This window comes from Kogia breviceps, chromosome 14, assembly GCF_026419965.1.
Source record: "Kogia breviceps isolate mKogBre1 chromosome 14, mKogBre1 haplotype 1, whole genome shotgun sequence".
Lineage (NCBI taxonomy): Eukaryota > Metazoa > Chordata > Mammalia > Artiodactyla > Physeteridae > Kogia > Kogia breviceps.
Window position 1 is genome coordinate 70,496,435 of NC_081323.1, and position 17,344 is coordinate 70,513,778.

At 50.8% G+C, this 17,344-nt stretch overlaps 1 protein-coding gene across 4 annotated transcripts in view; it reads left to right on the forward strand.

Moving 5' to 3' along the window:
* The first annotated feature begins 766 nt into the window (after positions 1-766).
* SCNN1B (sodium channel epithelial 1 subunit beta) overlaps positions 767-17,344 on the forward strand; it is a 76,998-nt gene continuing 60,420 nt past the window's right edge. For 2 of the 4 annotated variants that reach the window (XM_059036997.2, XM_067013604.1), the window contains exon 1: positions 1,554-1,653. The gene's annotated coding sequence lies outside the window, so the exon portion shown is untranslated. Of the gene's footprint in view, positions 965-1,553; positions 1,654-9,305; positions 9,379-17,344 lie in introns of those variants that run through there. The other 2 variants (XM_067013603.1, XM_067013602.1) reach the window with 2 other exon arrangements.

Genomic DNA, 17,344 nt, shown 5'->3' on the forward strand with positions numbered 1-17,344 from the left:
TATGCATAGGTGGAATATGTTCTTGTTCAGTGTCGTATAGTATTCCATCACATAAACATTCCACATTTTATTTTATTATTTTTCTACTGCAAATACTGACAGTGATAGGCGTCTTTCTGCTTGTAGAGGTTCATAAATTTATAGTGGCAAAAATCCTCTCTGATGACTAATTTTCTCCAGCAGGGCTCAGCCTCTGTGATAGACAGAATAACAGCCAAAGATGTCTAAGTCCTCATTCCTATAACCTGTTAATATTTTAATATGTTAAATTACAGGGCAAAGGGGAAGTAAGACTGCAGTGAGAATTAAGATTGGTGATTAGTTGACCTAGAAATGGAGAGACTATCCTGGATTATCCATCCAGGTAGAACAAATGTAATCACAAGAGTCCTTATAAGTGGAAGAGAGAGGCAGAAGAGAGAGAACCAGAGATGTGGTGTATACAAAAGACTTGGCCTGACATTGCTGGCCAAGAAATGCAAGCAGTATTTAGAAGCTGGAAAAGGCAAGGAAATAGATTCTCCCCTAGAGCCTCCAGAAGGAGCACAGTCTTACCACTTCTTGATTTTAGTGGTGTCAGACTTCTGACCTCCAGAACTGTAAGATAATACATTTATGTGTATTAAGTTAGTTACATTAGTGGTAGCTTGTTACAGCCGCAAGGGAAAAGGAATAGTCTCTAAATGGCAAGACAAAGACAGGCTGACATTCGGGGTTTGCCATGCACATGTGAAATGAAGATACTGAAATGATAGTCCTTGGAACTGATGAGAAGGAAGGAAGTGAGGATTAGAGAAGGCGGCCTGGCAGCGTGCTGAGGCTGAAGCACAGGTGCGGTGGGTGTCACTGGGAGGAAGCCAAAGGTCCAAACAGATGGGGCCTTCAGGGGCTGACGGGGATCTGGGAGTGACCTTGGAGGATGTGGCCGAGGCCAAGGAAGGAGAAGGTCACTGAGAAAGCAAAGGTGAGGTGAGGGAATGCAGAGGTCGGGTGAGGGAAATCAGGGAAATCAGCTGCAGAAGCCTGTTCCTATGCAAACTCCTTGAAGTCCTCACCTTGCCCAGAGGACAATCTGTGCCTGCGGGGGTGTGGATGTGATGGGCGTGGTCGTACAGGTGTGCGCGATGTGTCCAGGTACACCGCGGGGCAGGATGGAGTGTTGCACGGGGCACGTAGGTGCTGGCGGGGGGGGGGGGGAGGGGGGCGGGGGGGGTACTGAGGGGACAGTGGTCTGTCTGGGGAACACGAGGATGACGGGGTCTGTGCGTGCATATTGGTGCCACAGGTCCGGATGTGCAGAGGGAGAATGCGGGGTGTGTGCGCGAGGGGTCCGGGTGAGTGTGCCGGGCAGACGTGGATGCGGAAGCGGGTACGAGGGAGCGCGCGCAGCTGGAGCTTGTTTCGGGGGAGAATGAGAAAAGGGCGGCGGGGAGCCGGGCGGGCGCGGTGGCCGTCGGCGCCGCCAAGCCCCGCCCGCCGCGCTCCCCGACCTCCCCGCCCCGCCGCCCGCTCCCTCCCAGTCCCTGTCCGCGCGCTCGCGGCGCCAGCGCGACAGCCGCCCAGCCGCCCAGCCGCCCAGCCGCCGCCGCCGCCTCCTCCCGAGCGCCGCCGCCGCCGCCAGCCGCGCGCATCCCAAGCCGCCGCGGGAAGCAGGTACGACAGCGACGCCGGGCTCCGCGCATTCCCCCGCCGCCCACCCTGTCATTTCCCACCGGAGGGCGCTCGGCGGCGCTGAGGGGACCCGGCCTCGGGCGCAGGGGGACCACCGCAGAGGATTGTGGGGAGTGGGGAAGCCCCCGGATGCGAGCCGAGGGACCGGGAGAGGGCAATGAGTGTGTGTCAGGGGCGGCAGGGAGGGCGGCAGCGTCCTCGGCCCCGAGGGGCAGGGTGAGGTGTCGTTCGGGAGGCCGACAGCAGCGACACCTGAGAGCGCGGGCTAGGCGCCGGTTCGCACAACGCTTTGCTGGAATGAGGCCCTTCTTGGTGTCCCCATTTTACAGAGGAGAAAACTGAGGGTCAGAGGCTGGAGACGCCTCCCCGGGTTCCAGGGACAAGTTGCTGAGACCAGATTTGAACCCAGGGAGTCTGACCCCAGAGCCCACCTTAGCCTCCTCTGCCAGGCGGCCTCTGGGCAACGGGGGTTCATTCCCTGAGTTGTCCCCCTTGAGGCCACACTGGGAGGAGGCCAGATCCTGAGGCCCTGCTGTCTGTCCCCCAGAGGGGCATATGTCGGAGATTTGGGGGTGCTGGGCAGGGGGTGGGGGCGGACAGCTGGGGAGGGACCTTTCCCTCCAGTGTGGAGGGAGAAACTGAGGCAGGGGGGGGTTTCCGGAGGAAGCAGCAGAGCTCCTCCATCCACAAGAGGCAGGACAGCTCCCACACCCCATCTCCACCAAGGAGTGAGGGCAGAACAGCCAAAGGGGCGGTTTGTCCCTGACAGCGGAGGCCTCAGAGAGTCCATGGGGGTCCTGTGTGAATTGTTCCCCAGACTTAAGCCTCCCTGGGGCCTCCACGTGACATCCACCAGTGGCCCAACGTACCTGCCCACTGAACTGTGTAGTGCCGTGAGGAGTACACAGATCCATTCTCCTTTGTTTATAAATTTCCAACCCCTGACCTCCCTGCCCCCGCAAAGGTAACTGCGTTCATAATTTGGGGAGTTCCTTCTAGGCCTTTCCTACACCCAGGCAGTCGTATACATGTGTACCCACAGAAGGTATGTAAGCTGCAGAGTAATGTTGTGGGTGGATATTTAATAGAAACAGTATAATCCATCCACGTCATTCTGAAACTTGCCACCCCCCTCCACCCAGTTATCATTTCTTTGAAAGTTATCCAAGTTGCTGCATATAAATCTAGCTTATTTATTTTAACTGCTGCCTTGTTTTCCACCATGGATATGCCTACTGATGCGCAGTTAAGTTGTAAGAATTAGGGGACTGTTTCATATTTAAACCTCTTCTGTAAATTGACATCTCTGTGTTAAGATTTCTTTGTACTTTGTCCTAAACTAACTTCACAGGATCTGAATTTGGGGGACAAGGTCCCCTGTTCTCCATTGCACACGCACGTGCGTGCACACGTACACAAGGCGTGCACACGTACACAAGGCATACACACATGCACAGGTGCACACATGCACATCTCTATCCTTCTGTCTGTGGACAAGTACAAACACTACACCCCGCTATCTGCAGTTGCTGCTGAGCCCAAAGGCCTGGGCTTGAGCCAGGCCACAAGTTCCGCCTGTCCAGGCCCCAGTGGGCAGAATTCCCATAAGGGACCAAGTCCAGGAGTTCCCTCTAGACACTCCCAATGCCGTCTCTGCCATCCAACAGGACACAGAAAGAGTTAGAAACCATGCCTGACAGACTGGAGTGTCCAGGGTCCTATCTGCGTACCACAAACTTTCCAGGTCTGGGCTGTACCGTGGGAGTGTGCTTGCCCTAGAACGTGGGCCAGAAGCATCAAAAGTTTGGTGGAAGGCCTGATGACAGCTGGTTGGGGAAAAGCTAGAATCAGAGCTGTGTGCATCACAATCCCAGCTCCACCTCTTCCTAGTTTGGGCAATAATTCCCTTACACTCTCTGAGCCACAGTTTCGCATCTGTAACCCGGGGATGATGAAGATGGCAGCCTCCCAGAACTGTTGAGTGGATCAGTGAGATGACGAAACAAAACACTTAACTCATTGTCAGCACTTGGAAACAGGAAGTCTTATCTTGGACAGAAGAGACCCGGAGATGGCCCCAAGGTTGGGGTGGTGCCCAGGGCCACCGTTTGGGACCTCGTCCACATCCCAAGTGCACGTCAGAGAATCTCAGTGCTGAGTGGGACTGGGCTGAGAGCTCAGCTTGTGAGAGCCACGCCTACCTCACAGTGAGGTCCAGAAGTGTCATGGCACCTACAAAGGACCTACTGTGCACCTAGCCCTGAGCTAAGATGCAGAAACAAGCTGAGACGAGGTTCCCACAAAGCAGACCTGTGTGCAGCTTTTGTGAGGTCCACACTCCTTTTTCAATTTTAGCTTACTCCCAAGATTTTAAAAGGTGGGAGATGTCACATAAAACTTCGTATTTCTGGATCCTCTTGAGAAAAGACGATCAGAAAGGCTGACAACTCCAGCCCTAACATTCGGCTGCCCCCCAGGATGGGGCAGGCGCCCTCCAGGGTGGCACAGTCCCCACCTGGCCCACCCCTCATTCATAAAGAGCAGCATAATATAAATGTTAATAACACAGACTCCACAGCCAGGTTCTGCATCCAAGCTCTGGCATGGATCAGTTGTATGGTCTAAAGCAAATTATTTAGCATTTTTGTGATTCGATTTTCTCATATGGAAAATAGGAACAAAAGTAGCACTTGCCTCAGAGGGCTATTTTAGGCATTAAATGAATCAACAAACTTCAGCCTCTTACAACAGTGCCTGGTGCCTGGAATACACTAAGTGCTGATGATGCTGATGATTGCTGGTGGTGGTATAAGTTGCCTGGTCCCTGTAACAGTGTAATTTGTATTCCAAATTGTACTCCACATAAAATGTTATGGGAACACAAGTGAAAGAGGAAAATGTTGTCCTCTTCCTGCCTTTCCAAGGGCAGGAAGAAGACAACATTTCAAGGAAAGTGACAAAAAGGAGGGGACTTCTAAGGTGGGTTTTGAAGGATGAATAGGAGTTTCTCTGGAGCAGTAGCGTGAGAAAGGCATTTCCACACAACGGAAACAGCCTTTCCAAAGGCCTGGGAGCATGACCAGGTGAAGCAGGTTTAGGAAGTGACAGTAGTCCAGTGTGACTTCTGGTAAGGTATCTCAGAGTATAGGGAGAGGGGAGATGGATCTGGAGAGACAGAAAAGGACCTTGAGATCATGATGGGGCTTGCGGCAAGAAAGGAGATGTACATTTCTTGTGCCTTACAGATGCCCTTATAATCATCAGCCCTGTCATCCTCATAATGCCCCAAGAATCAAGTGTTTGGTCCCCACTTACTGATGAGTTAGAGGCTCAGGGATGGTAAGTCACTTGCTCAAGAGCTCACACGATGGGTCAGTGGCTGAGCTGGAATCAGACTCCAGATCTGTCTGATTCTAAAGCCCATGCACCCTCTCTGAGCCTCAGTTTTTCCACTGTAAAGTGGAGTTAGTACTAGTAAAACCTACTGTGTGGGCTTGGTGTGAGGATGAGATGAGAATGAATTCACAGCCCATAGCACAGCCCCTGGCACAGAGCAGTTGCTATTGTTATTTTGATTGAATGAAGCCTGTGTTCTTCCAGGCCTCTCACCCTAACTCATACCACTGCCCAGCCTGAGATGGGGGTCCCCAGGGAGTGGATGTCCTGGGCCAGTGGGTCTCAAGTTGTGGTCCCTGGACCAGAAGCCTCAGCATCACCTGGAGATTTTTTCAAAATGCAGATTCTCAGACCCAGTCTAGACCTACTAAGTCAGAGACTCTGGGGGTGGGCCCAGCAACCTGTAATTTAACAAGACCTCCAGGTGGCTCTCATGAAAGCTAAAATTTCAGAATCACTGGTCTGGAGGAAACCTTCAAATGAGATCCTCTTTGGCCACTTGCATCCACCTCCCTCTAGAAGAGTGGGTTGGTGGTGAGAATTCTGCCCTCGCAAAGACCAAACCTGGAGGGGATGCCCTAAGACAAAGGCACATCCCCTCCAGCATGGGAGGCTGGAAAGAACCACTTCTTTACAGATAGGAAAGTTGCCAAGGGGCCTAGTGGGGGTTTTATTCTCTAGAACTTGCTCTCCTTTCTAGTCTCACAGCCTCCAGTGGGCCCACCTTGAGGGCCTGAGGCAAGATTTGACTTTCAGAGGAGTTATTTTCTAGTGTGGGATCAGGGAGCTGAGGACCTGTCCTCCTCCCAGTAAAAGCTCGAGATTAGAGTCTCTCTGTGAACAGTCTCTTCTCCTTTGGCGCCTTGAGAACACGTGTCCAGGCCCAAGTCTAGGTTGGGGACAATAATATTTTGCCAAGGACCTCCAATCAAGAAGCAGTCCCGGGGCTTCCCTGGTGGCGCACTGGTTGAGAGTCTGCCGGCCAATGCAGGGGACGCGGGTTTGTGTCCCGGTCCTGGAGGATCCCACATGCTGCGGAGCGGCTGTGAGCCCTGGCCGCTGGGCCTGCGCGTCCGGAGCCTGTGTTCCGCAACGGGAGAGGCCACAACAGTGAGAGGCCCGCGTACCGCAAAAAGAAAAACAAAAAAAGAAGCAGGCCCACTCCACGTTTCTTCTTCAAAGCACCGATCAGAGCGGGGAGGCAGTACAGCCTAATGGGTAGAAGCACGGGCCTTACCTGAAAGATAGAAGTTGCTGAGTCTGGCTAAATAAAAATTAATTTTTTCTGCATGACCAAACAAACAAACAAAAATCCCTAAGCCCCGGCATGTCAAACTAGTAAAAGTATTTGCCACTTTTATGACAAAGAGTTAATTTCATAGAGAGCTCTTATAAATGAAAGATGAACCACGTGATCCAAAAGCCGGGGCGGGGGGGGCGTGCGAAGGAATAGAGGATATGATTCTACTGTTTACATAAAAAGAAATACAATTGAATTCAAACAGATGAAAAGATGTTGAACTCTGAAAACAGAAATGCACAACAAAACCACACCGATTCTGCTTTCCACCTGCAAGTTCGCTGTTGGTGGGGCAACACTCAGTGTTGGTGGGGCAACCGGGATTCTGACTCTGCTGGCGGGAGCACGAATTGGGGCAACCTGAGGTGGGGGTAAGAAGACTGTCAGTATTGAAGATGCTCATACCCTCTGTCTCTGCCACTTCACCTCTTGGAATTTATCCAGTGGATAACCTTGCATTGGACACGTCATGTTAGAACAAAGATAGTCTGTGTGTGAGAGCAATTGATTGGAAATGAGCTAAACATCCACCAGAGGGGAACTAAGTACTGTACATGTCAGGACAGCCACGCAAGAGAATATGATGCAGCCATTCAAAAGAAAGCAGTAGCTCTGCATGAATAAATGTGAAACCATCTCCCAGATGTATTGTTAAAAGAAAAATGCAACGTATGGAACAGTGTATGGTGTTTTACCACGTGTGTGTGTGTGTGTGTTTTAAAAAGGGATTCATTGTTATATGTGTATATATTTGTATATGCACATTAGAATCTGGAGGACACACTAGAAGCTGGTTAACTTTGAGGAGGGAAACTGATAGAGGAGGAGACTTACCTTTCATTGCATACAATTTGGTACTCATTAGATGTTTTTTCCCTCATACAGTTGTAATATTATAGTTATAAAATCTAGCCACGTGTATCTTCTTTCTCCTTATTTAAAACAAGCGTGACACTAGAGATAAGGTTAACTCCCCCTTTGACTACGACCCAAATTATAATGTTTTCAAATAAAAAATGAATTATGGTTTTAAGTAGGGCCTTTGTCACAAAAGAACAAATATTGTATGATTCCACTTATATGAAGTGTCTAAAGAGGCAAATTCAGAGAAAGTAGAAGAGAGGTTACCAGGGGCTGAGGGGGAGGGATGGATGGGGAGTTAGTGTCTAATGGGTACAGAGTTTCATTCTGGCTGGGATAATGAAATTTTTCTGAAGATGGATAAGTGGTGATTGTTGCACAACAATGTGAATGCATAACGCCACTGAAATGTACACTTAAACATGGTTGAAATGGCGACCCTTCTGTTCATGTCCATTAGGAATAAATTTGCACTGACAGCGTATTAGCAAGTTAGTTTTAAAACAATTAGCTGGGTGGGAAAAGTGAAAGTGTAATTGCTGGTAAGCCAAGGTTACTTTAATTTTTTTATTTTGTGGACAGATTTAACTCCTTTGATGTAAGACACAGGCAGGAAAGGCTGGGAGGGGGGCTGGTATGGCATCTTGCAACTCCAATTATGACATTTCAATTCACAATCTTTGTAAGACAATTATGTTTCAACCTGAATCTTGACATTAAAGTATATCTTTACCAAAAAAGGGGTTAAAATGGTAAATTTTACGTTGTATATTTTGCCACAGTGAAAATATTTAGGGATGACAAAGAAACAAGTAGGGGCTTTGATATCAGATTGCTTGGGTTCTAGTCCTTGATTCCACCACTTCTTAGCTGTGTATACTTGATCAAGTGTGTGTACTTCTTTAAAGCCTCAGTTTTCCCACCTACAAAATGGGGTTGTCAGAGAGTACCTGCAAGGAATCCTGCAAGAACTAGATGACTTTATCTATACAGAGTGCTTGCTCTGCATCTCTGGAACAACTGTAGGAGGTTAGGTTTAAGAGGATAGGGAGGCTAGAATCAGCTACTGGACCAAATATTAAGACCAGCAGATTCAGGTGGAGTGAGTTTATACACAGGGAGTTTATAAAAGAACCATCTATATTTTTCTATCACTTTGTATTTGAAAAAAATAAATTTTTAAATGCATTTCCATAGTGTAAAATCACAGAATGTCGAGTCAGACAAAATCATCTTGGCTGGTGGGAATCCACCAAAGATGCAGCAATTCTAAACCTGTGGCCTCCTAACCTACAGAGATCCGAATCCTGACTCTGTCACTTATTAGCTGTGTCACCTCAGGCAAGTTACTTAACCTCTCTGTGTTTCACTTTTCTCTTCTGCAAACTGGAGGTGATAGTAATTCTCACCCCATTAGGGATGTTACAAGGATTAAAGGTGTCAAGTGCTTAGAGTGTTGCCTGGCCCACAGTGAGTCCTAAGTATTGTTAAAAAAATAAATAAACTTGAAATAAGCCTGAAAGTCTTAGCATTTTTGTTTTTAAAAGAGGAATTTATTTTTTACACTAAGGAAACAATATCCTAGCAAAGATACAGTCGGGGGGCTGAGATGAATCTGCAGGACTTCCCTGGGATGGGTTGGGTAGGCCGAGATAAGGTAAGAGGAGGCCAGCTGATGAGGGATGAGGCAGTAAGAGGCTCTGAGGGGTTCAGGGAGTTTCCCAAGAGGTCTCCCAGTGATAACAACAGAGCCCAGATTCAGCCCCAACTTTCTCCTTCTCCCCAGTGTCTTGAAGGTCAGGGGCCCTTTCCATGCAGACCTCTGGGACAATCCAGGTAGCTTTGCTTCCTCTTGACGTGCCGGGGAACTCACTCCCAAGCTGAGGCCTGGAAGGAGGGCTAAGACCTGGGAAGCCTGGCACACCCTCCTTCAGGAGCCACACCTGCACGCCGGCTCCATCAAGGACCTTAAGTGGGGGCCGGATTGCAACCTCCCAAAACAAGCTAATTCCTGAAATTCCACTCTCACCTGTCTGTGTGTGGAGTTTGTTGATTTTCCTGGTTGAGAGGCACCCTCTCCCACCACCCCAGGAGGGATCACCTTTGTCCTTTTACAGCGGTTTGCACCACAGTGAGAAGGAGTTTGGCTGGTAAGCGAGACCTTCGGGGTCTGAGGCTGAAGGTTGGGGTGGACCGGAAGGCAGCCTTTGAAGGGCTGTTTTAGAGATTGCGGGGGGGGGGGCGGGGTGTGGTGGATGTAAAATGTTTAGACGTGTGCTTGGCACGGACTGGGTGCTCTCAAGTGGAAGGAGGGGCATTTACTGGGCCTGGGGGCCTGGTTTACTGCAGACTGCCTGGGGAGACTGCTGCTGTCCTCAGAGCATTACTGCCATGCCCTAAGTGTCGAAATCCCCCAGACGCCTGAATTGTCTTCTCTGGACAGTCAGTTGATGTAACGGTTAAGGGTTTGGGAGTTAAACAGGCTGGAGCTGGAGCTTAGCTGTGTGTGACCTTGCGCAAGACACTTAACCTCTGAGCCCCAACCCTGGCCTGTGGATTGCAGACAATAGGACCTCCTGCAGGGTCCTAAGTAAGCAAGCAAGCACAGCACCTTAGCAGCAGGTAACTGACCCCCATTCGGTGGCCCCACCCTTGTTACTGCTCCGATTAACTCCAGAAATGCTGTTCTAGCCCTGCTTCCAGAAGGGATGAGGGTGGTGCAGTGGGGGGAGAGTCCTGGGCTGAAAAGACCGAGACACCTGCAGAATTCAGGGAAAGCTGAAAGATCAGAATCGGCCCCGGGGGCGTGTGTGTCCAGGGAGGGGTGATACTCAAGTGCAGGGTGGACTGGCTTGATTGCAGCTTGCTGGCTGGTGGGGCAGGAGCCCGTCTGGGCCTCACCCTCCCCGACCCCTCTGACACCAGATGACAGTGGGTGGCAGCCTGGCCATGGGATGACCCACCCATTGGGCAGATCTCCCCCCATAGAAGAAAACCTGGCAGAGCAAGGCGGGGGGGGTGGGGAGGGGGGCATCAGACACATTTTCCGGCCCTCGGGAATATTCAGGGAGTGTTTCCTGAAGGCTACAACACTAGTTCGCAGGGATTTAAACTTCTAGGGGCCAGATTTTTTTCTGTTTTGTTTATTGCTTCACTGCCGCAGCCCCAGCTCCCAGTAGACACTCAGTGAGTATTGGTTGAGTGAATGAGTGACAGATGACTGGATGATTGCCAGTGATGGACAAGGCCCTGGAGATACAGGGTGGAGCAAGTCACATATCTCAGCCCCCAGGAGACTCCTCGACCCTCACCCGAGAGACCCCTCTCCATCCGCACTCCCGCTCCTGAACTCCCACTGTGGCCCACCAGTGGCTGGGCCTGAGATGGGTGGAGCTGTGTTCCTGTTGGATCTTAGGGTCTAATTGGCTAAAGACTCCTGCCTGCGGTCAGACAGCTCCAAAGCTCATCTCAGTCACTGGAGACGGTGCGGCCACTCTGTCTGGGAACCATGTTGTTTTGCTTGCCTTGTGCACGGGGATGATCTGACTTCAGTTTCTCTCAACACGAGATGTAGTTCGTCAGAGAAATGCGGGCCCATGTGGCTTTCTCCTCTGTAATAATAATAGGCAGCATTTTTAAGTATACACTACGTGCCAGCGCAAGTGTTACATCATAGAATTCGTTCAGCGACCGTAAAGGTACAGACACTCTCCCTCACTTGAGCTTTGGAGAGACTTGTGGGATCTCATTGTGTTATTCCAACAGTCCGGTGAAACGGGTGATGTAATTGCCTGCATTTTGCAGATAAGAAAGCAGGCTCAGAGAGGTTAAGTAGCTTGCCCGGGGTCACACGGAGCTAGCAAATAGTGGGGCTGGGATTCGAACTCAAGCAGTCTGACCACAGAGCTCACCCTGCCTCTCCTCAGCTTCCAGATGAGTGTGGAGGAGGAATGGAAATTTTTACTCTGTGACAATGGCTCTCAAAGCCCTTGGTTTACCAGTAGCTGAGTATAAGGTTTCAGCTGTTCACTCCCCTAGTACCTACCCTGGGTCACTGTGTGGATGAAGATCCTAATCTCCCCCAACAGAGAAGGGCAGGAGCCCAGCTTGAAAATGGCTGTGATCCTTGGGGCAGCAGCACCTTCCTGGGCACCAGATTCTCAGCCTCTGAATCTTCCTGGAGGCCTGGGTGAAGGCCGCCTGGGGCCCAGGAAACCCACCGAGGCCAGGCCTCCCTCCCAGGGACTGAGTTCCAAAGCCAAGCTGGATTTCAGAGGTTGGCAGGAAATGGAAACTTAGCAGGAAGTAGGAGGGACCAACAGAGAAAAACGTTACTCTTTTTTCCCTTTCTTGTCTCTGATTCATGCCTTTCACCTAGTGTTTGAGGAGGAGGGTGTTTATTGAACACACTCCAGTGCAGTGGAATCCACTGTGGAGGTCACGGGCACAGAGACCTCAGCTGACCCAACACGTGTAGAGTGCTAACCATAGAACAGGCGCGGTGAGCAGTGTTTTACCTGAGTTACCTCATGCGGTCTGCACAGTAACTGTATCGCGTAGGTACATCACGGTCCTCACCATCATCAGTATCATCATTATCACCACCTGCATCGTCATCATCCCTGTCCTCTCATCGCTGCTCTCATCATCGTCACCTTTATCTTCCTCATCATCAGCACCTCCTCCTCCTCCTCACCATCATCCCCATTATTATCATCATCTCCTTCATCACCATCATCGCCAGCAGCAACATCCTAGTCACCCACGTGGCTTCCCAGACCCAAGACCCAATCTGCAGATAGGGAAACAGACCTAGAGGACATGACACGTTCATCCCCTAGAAAGATAAGAATTGGGCTCTAAAGTCCGAAAGACCCAAGTCTGATTCCTGGCTCTGACACTGTTTAACTGTGTGACTTTGGGCAAACAACCTAACCTCTCTGAACCTCTCCAAGCCCTTGTCTGTAAAATGAGGATAATCATAGTTCCTGCCTCATTGGGTTGTGATGAAGGTCACATGCACTGGTGCATGTAAAGTGCTGGCCCAGGGCCTGGCTCAAATCATAAAAGCAAAACAAACACAGGAAAACACACAGGCAAGGACAGCAGTAGTTAAGGGGAGAACTGGGAGCATTTGGCTGGGAGTTCCCAGCAGCCCTGGATGGCCAGGGGCAGGTGTTGCCCAGCGTGAGAACGGGCACTGGAGGGCTAGCGTGGGGCAGCTTGGGGGCAGGATTGGAGAGAACACTCGAGAAGGAGGCAGGGTGTGGAGGGATGGGAAGGGGACCTCTCACCTGGAGCAGGGCCAAGAGTTCAGAGCTGGGAGCTGCGGTCAGTCCAGTCTGAGACCGATCAGGGAGCAGGATCTTTTTCCAAGTTGGATGGAGGAGGTTCCAGTAAGAGCCAGCCACTCCCTGCCCCAGACCCAAAGGGCTCCCCAAAGCTGCCAGCCTGCACCTCCACCATCCATGGTGGCGTTTCCTTCTGGGCTGCCTCCCTTTTGGATAAATTGTTTCTGAATAGCAGTTAAGGTGGGCACCCAAGGCCAATCTTATGCCAGGCAACATGAGCACCTCACCCCCAGCCTCCAGCTCCACAGGCCCAGGGGTGCCGTTCACACAGGGTACATTGTGAATAATGCCCCCTAGAGGTGTGCAGTGCACAGTCATACGAGGCAGCTCTGCTAGCCTCCTTCTTCCTGGAGTGGGTACAGAATCTATCTTGGGTCCCCCAGGTCTGGCTGCAGCTCAAGGCAGAGAAGGTTGATTGGTGTCTGGATGCCAGTTAAGATGCAGAGGCCCAGGTTTGCTGCCCTGGACAAGTAAGGCTTGTCCTTGAGAAGGTTGTGTCCGGGCATTGTGTTGACTGGTGATAGTGATGGATTATTGAGAGGCAATATAGCAAAGTGGTTATGAGAGCAGCCTCTGGAGTCATGCAGACCTGGGTTCAATTCTGTTCTACTCCTGTCACTCTGTGACTTTAGGAAAATCACCTGTGCCTCTGTTTCCTCATCTAAAAAATGGGTATATGATAATACACCTGGGCATATACTAGTCCTCCCTCTCTTGGGAAGTGAGAAGGAAATGAGGTGATTCGGGTAAAACTCTAAAGACAGTACCCACCACATAGCTGAATGGTCACTACATGTTTTTGTTGTTGTTGTTGTTGTTTTGTGGTACGTGGGCCTCTCACTGTTGTGGCCTCTCCCGTGGCGGAGCACAGGCTCCGGACGCGCAGGCTCAGCGGGCGTGGCTCACGGGCCCAGCCGCTCCGCGGCACGTGGGATCTTCCTGGACCGGAGCACGAACCCGTGTCCCCTGCATCGGCAGGTGGACTCTCAACCACTGCGCCACCAGGGAAGCCCACTACATGTTAAGGATCAATGATATCACCAGCCAGGGAGGTGGGGTTCAGAGCAGACCACTGGAAGGCAGCTCCCTAAAATCCTGCCAGGGTGATGAAGGATTTAGGGTCTAATCTGAAGTCTTTGGCCCAGAGCCAGACCAAGTCAATACTTGATCGGGCCTTGTCAACATAACCTTTTCATAATCAAGTGCTGCTAAGGTTTCAGAGATTGTGTAGGGGAGATTATGTGCGTAAATACCGGGAAGAAGGACTGTAGTCCAGGCCTCCAGGCCCTCAGTTCATTCCTCCAGCCCAGAGGTTGGCAAACTATGGCCCAAAGGCCAGGTTTGTGCAGTCCATGAGGTAAGAATGGTTTTTCTGTGGTTGAAAAATAAATCAAGAGAAAAATCATATTCTGTGACACATGTAAATTACATGCAGCTTAAAATTCAGTGTTCATAAAGATTATTAAAACACAGTTGTGCTGGGAATTCCCTGGTGGTCCAGTGGTTAGGACTCTGCGCTTCCACTGCCAGGGGCCCGGGTTCAATCCCTGGTCGGGGAAATAAGATCCCACAAGCCGTGCGGCACGGCCAAAGGAAAAGAAAAAATGATTGAGCTATGCTCAGTCATTTAATATTATCTCTGGCTGCTTTCACACTCCCATGGCAACATTGAGTAGCTGTGACAGCTACTCAATGTAACTGTGGTTCCTTTATGCAGACGAATTTGGGAACTTCTGTCCCAGCCCTTCTTGAGTCCCTACTGTGTGCCTCTTGCCATGCCTGGGAGGGCTGTCCCAAGCTCAGAAAGCTTACCCAGAGATGAGGCACCTTTCCTGCCCCAAGGCCTATATGCTTGTGCCCCATCGGCCTGATTTTGTGTGACCTACACAATAATTGTTGTTAATGTTTATTTATTTATTTAGCTGCATCGGGTCTTAGTTGTGGCATGCGGGATCTTCTGTTTCTGCGTGCGGGCTTCTCTCTAGTTGTGGTGCGCAGGCTCCAGGACGCGCGGGCTCAGTAGTTGCAGCATGCAGGCTCTCTAGTTGTGACACGTGGGCTCTAGAGCATGCGGGCTTGGTTGCCTCGCAGCATTTGGAAACTTGTTTCCCAACTAGGGATCGAACCGTATTGGAAGGCAGATTCTTAACCACTGGACCGCCAGGGAAGTCCCACACACACAGTAATTTTTAAATCAGGACATTTCACTTTGGCATCTGAGTTTCCAGATTCTCTTGAAAAATTGGAAGATCTGGCCACCCTGGGCTCACATTTCCAAAGAGCAATAATCAGCTGGATCTAACCTGGCTTCATTTTTTAACATCACCAGCTTGGTCCCTGGAAGCATTTGAGTTTGAGACCCCTGACTTTATGGCAAGGAACTCTAGGCTAGCGCGTCCTAAATTTTAACACGTATACGAGTGCTGGGGGGTCTTGGTAATTGCAGATTCTGACTTAGTAAGTGAAGTGGGGCCTGAATATTATGTCTCTAACAAGCTGCTAGGTGATGCAGATTGCCTGGTCCTGGTACTTGAGTAGTAAGGCTATAGGCCTCAAATTTAGCGTGGCCCAGAATCTCCTAGAGGGCTGTGAAAACCCAGGTTAATTGTTCAAACCCAGAGTTTCTGATTCAGGAGGCCTGGAGTGGGGCCTGAGGCGCTGCCTTTCTAACAAGTTCCCAGGTGATGTTGCAGCAGCTGCTCTGGGGCCAGACTTTGAGAACCATTACTCTAGGCTAGGCACTGGTTGACCCATCCATTGGCCCGCACCTAGGCTGGGGGCTCTGAGGTCTGCCAGATGGCAGGATCTTTATTCCCTCTGAGGTCAGGCTCCTTGACACCCAGCTGTCGCCTAGGAAACCAGGTCTTTTTTTTTTTTTTTTTTGGTCACGTTGGGTCTTTGTTGCTGCGCACGGGCTTTCTCTAGTTGCGGCGAGCAGGGGCTACTATTCGTTGCAGAGCACGGGCTCTAAGCACATGGGCTTCAGAAGTTGTGGCACACAGGCTCAGTAGTTGTGGCGCGCGGGCTGTAGAGCACAGGCTCAGTAGTTGTGGTGCACGGGCTTAGCTGCTCTGCGGCATGTGGGATCTTCCCAGACCAGGGCTCGAACTCATGTCCCCTTCATTGGCAGGCGGATTCTTAACCACTGCGCCACCAAGGAAGTCCTGGAAACCGGGTCCTTATTGGCTTCTTCAGTCACTGTCTCTTTGACCAGACCCAAGCAGTTTCCTCAAGTTCATATTGACAGTTTAAAGATGGAATTGGAGCCCAGATGAGGGAGAATTTTCTGTCCATGCGTTGCACCCCTCCCCCATTCCAAAGGGTTCTGATTCTTGCATCTTAGTATCAAAGACCCCCTCCAAAAGGGTCTCACGTTAGATACCACAGGGGGCCCTGCTCAAGAGAATCTGAGCCCCAGAAATGGAGTCTCAGGTGGGTCTGGGCCTGCAGCTCCAGGCCTGAAAGCCACAGGACAGGAGGGGAGAGGTCACACCCGCAGATCCTGTGGCGCTGCAGCCTCAGGGATGGGGCAGGGCCCTCTGGCAGGTCAGGCCAGGCCCAGCTCCATCCGCCACAACTGCCTTGAGCAAGAATGACCACCTGGGCCAGGACTGGTTCCCCGGAGTCCTTGAAATTGAGAGGACCGGCAGCGGATCTGGATGGGTGAGCTCGAGGAGATCAGAGATTACAAATTGTTTCATTCTCTTCCTGGACACTGAGGGCAGGGACTCGCTGCCTCATGGGGGCTCTCTGTTGGCTCCAGAAGCCAGAAGCCCCTGCCCACTGTCTGGCTCAGGCAGGGCCTGCAAGTCCTACATGGCAGGCTGGCACGTGGAACCTGGCCCCGGCGGGAGGCAGGTGTACTGGGGCAGCTGGGCCAGCCCTTTACAGACCCAGCTGTCCCCTCACCCGCTGGGTGGCCTTGGGCAGCCAGCTGTCCTATGGAGGCAGAGGTTCCTTATAGGACTAACTAACTTGAAAATGAAATGAGATGACGTGAACAAAGTGCCATGACAGTTCCTGGAGCACGTTAGGTGCTCCACAAACTGTAGCTGCTGTTAGCAGCATAATAATAGACATTAATTATTAATTATGGTGACTTAGTTATGTAAACGCGCCACCACAGTCTCCCTCCCATTCTCTTGCAGCCTGGCAGACAGAACAGCGTGCTTATGCTCATAAAAGCACCTCTTTGGCAGCAACTGGATTCATTTTGATATGCAACTCATATTTAAGTGCCTACTGTGAGCCGGCCACAGTTCTAGGTCAGCGCCATCCAACATAAATATAACACAAGCCGCAAACAGGAACCACATAAGCAACGTAAAGTTTTCTAACAGCCACACTGAAGAAAAAACAGTAAAAAGAGAAAAAGAAACAGGTGAAATTCATTTTAGTACTGTAATATATTTTATGGAACCCATATAATTCAAACCATTATCACTTGAACAAGTAGTCAGTATTAAAAATGATTGATGGGCTTCCCTGGTGGCGCAGTGGTTGAGAATCCGCCTGCCGATGCGGGGGACACGGGTTCGTGCCCCGGTCCGGGAAGATCCCACGTGCCGCGGAGCGGCTGGGCCCGTGAGCCATGGCCGCTGAGCCTGCGCGTCCGGAGCCTGTGCCCCGCAACGGGAGAGGCCACAGCAGTGAGAGGCCCGTGAACCACCAAAAAAAAAAAAAAAAAAAAAGATTGATGAGATTTTTTTAATGTTCAACATGTCTTTTTAAAGTTTTTAGTTGTGGTAAAACACACAGAACATAA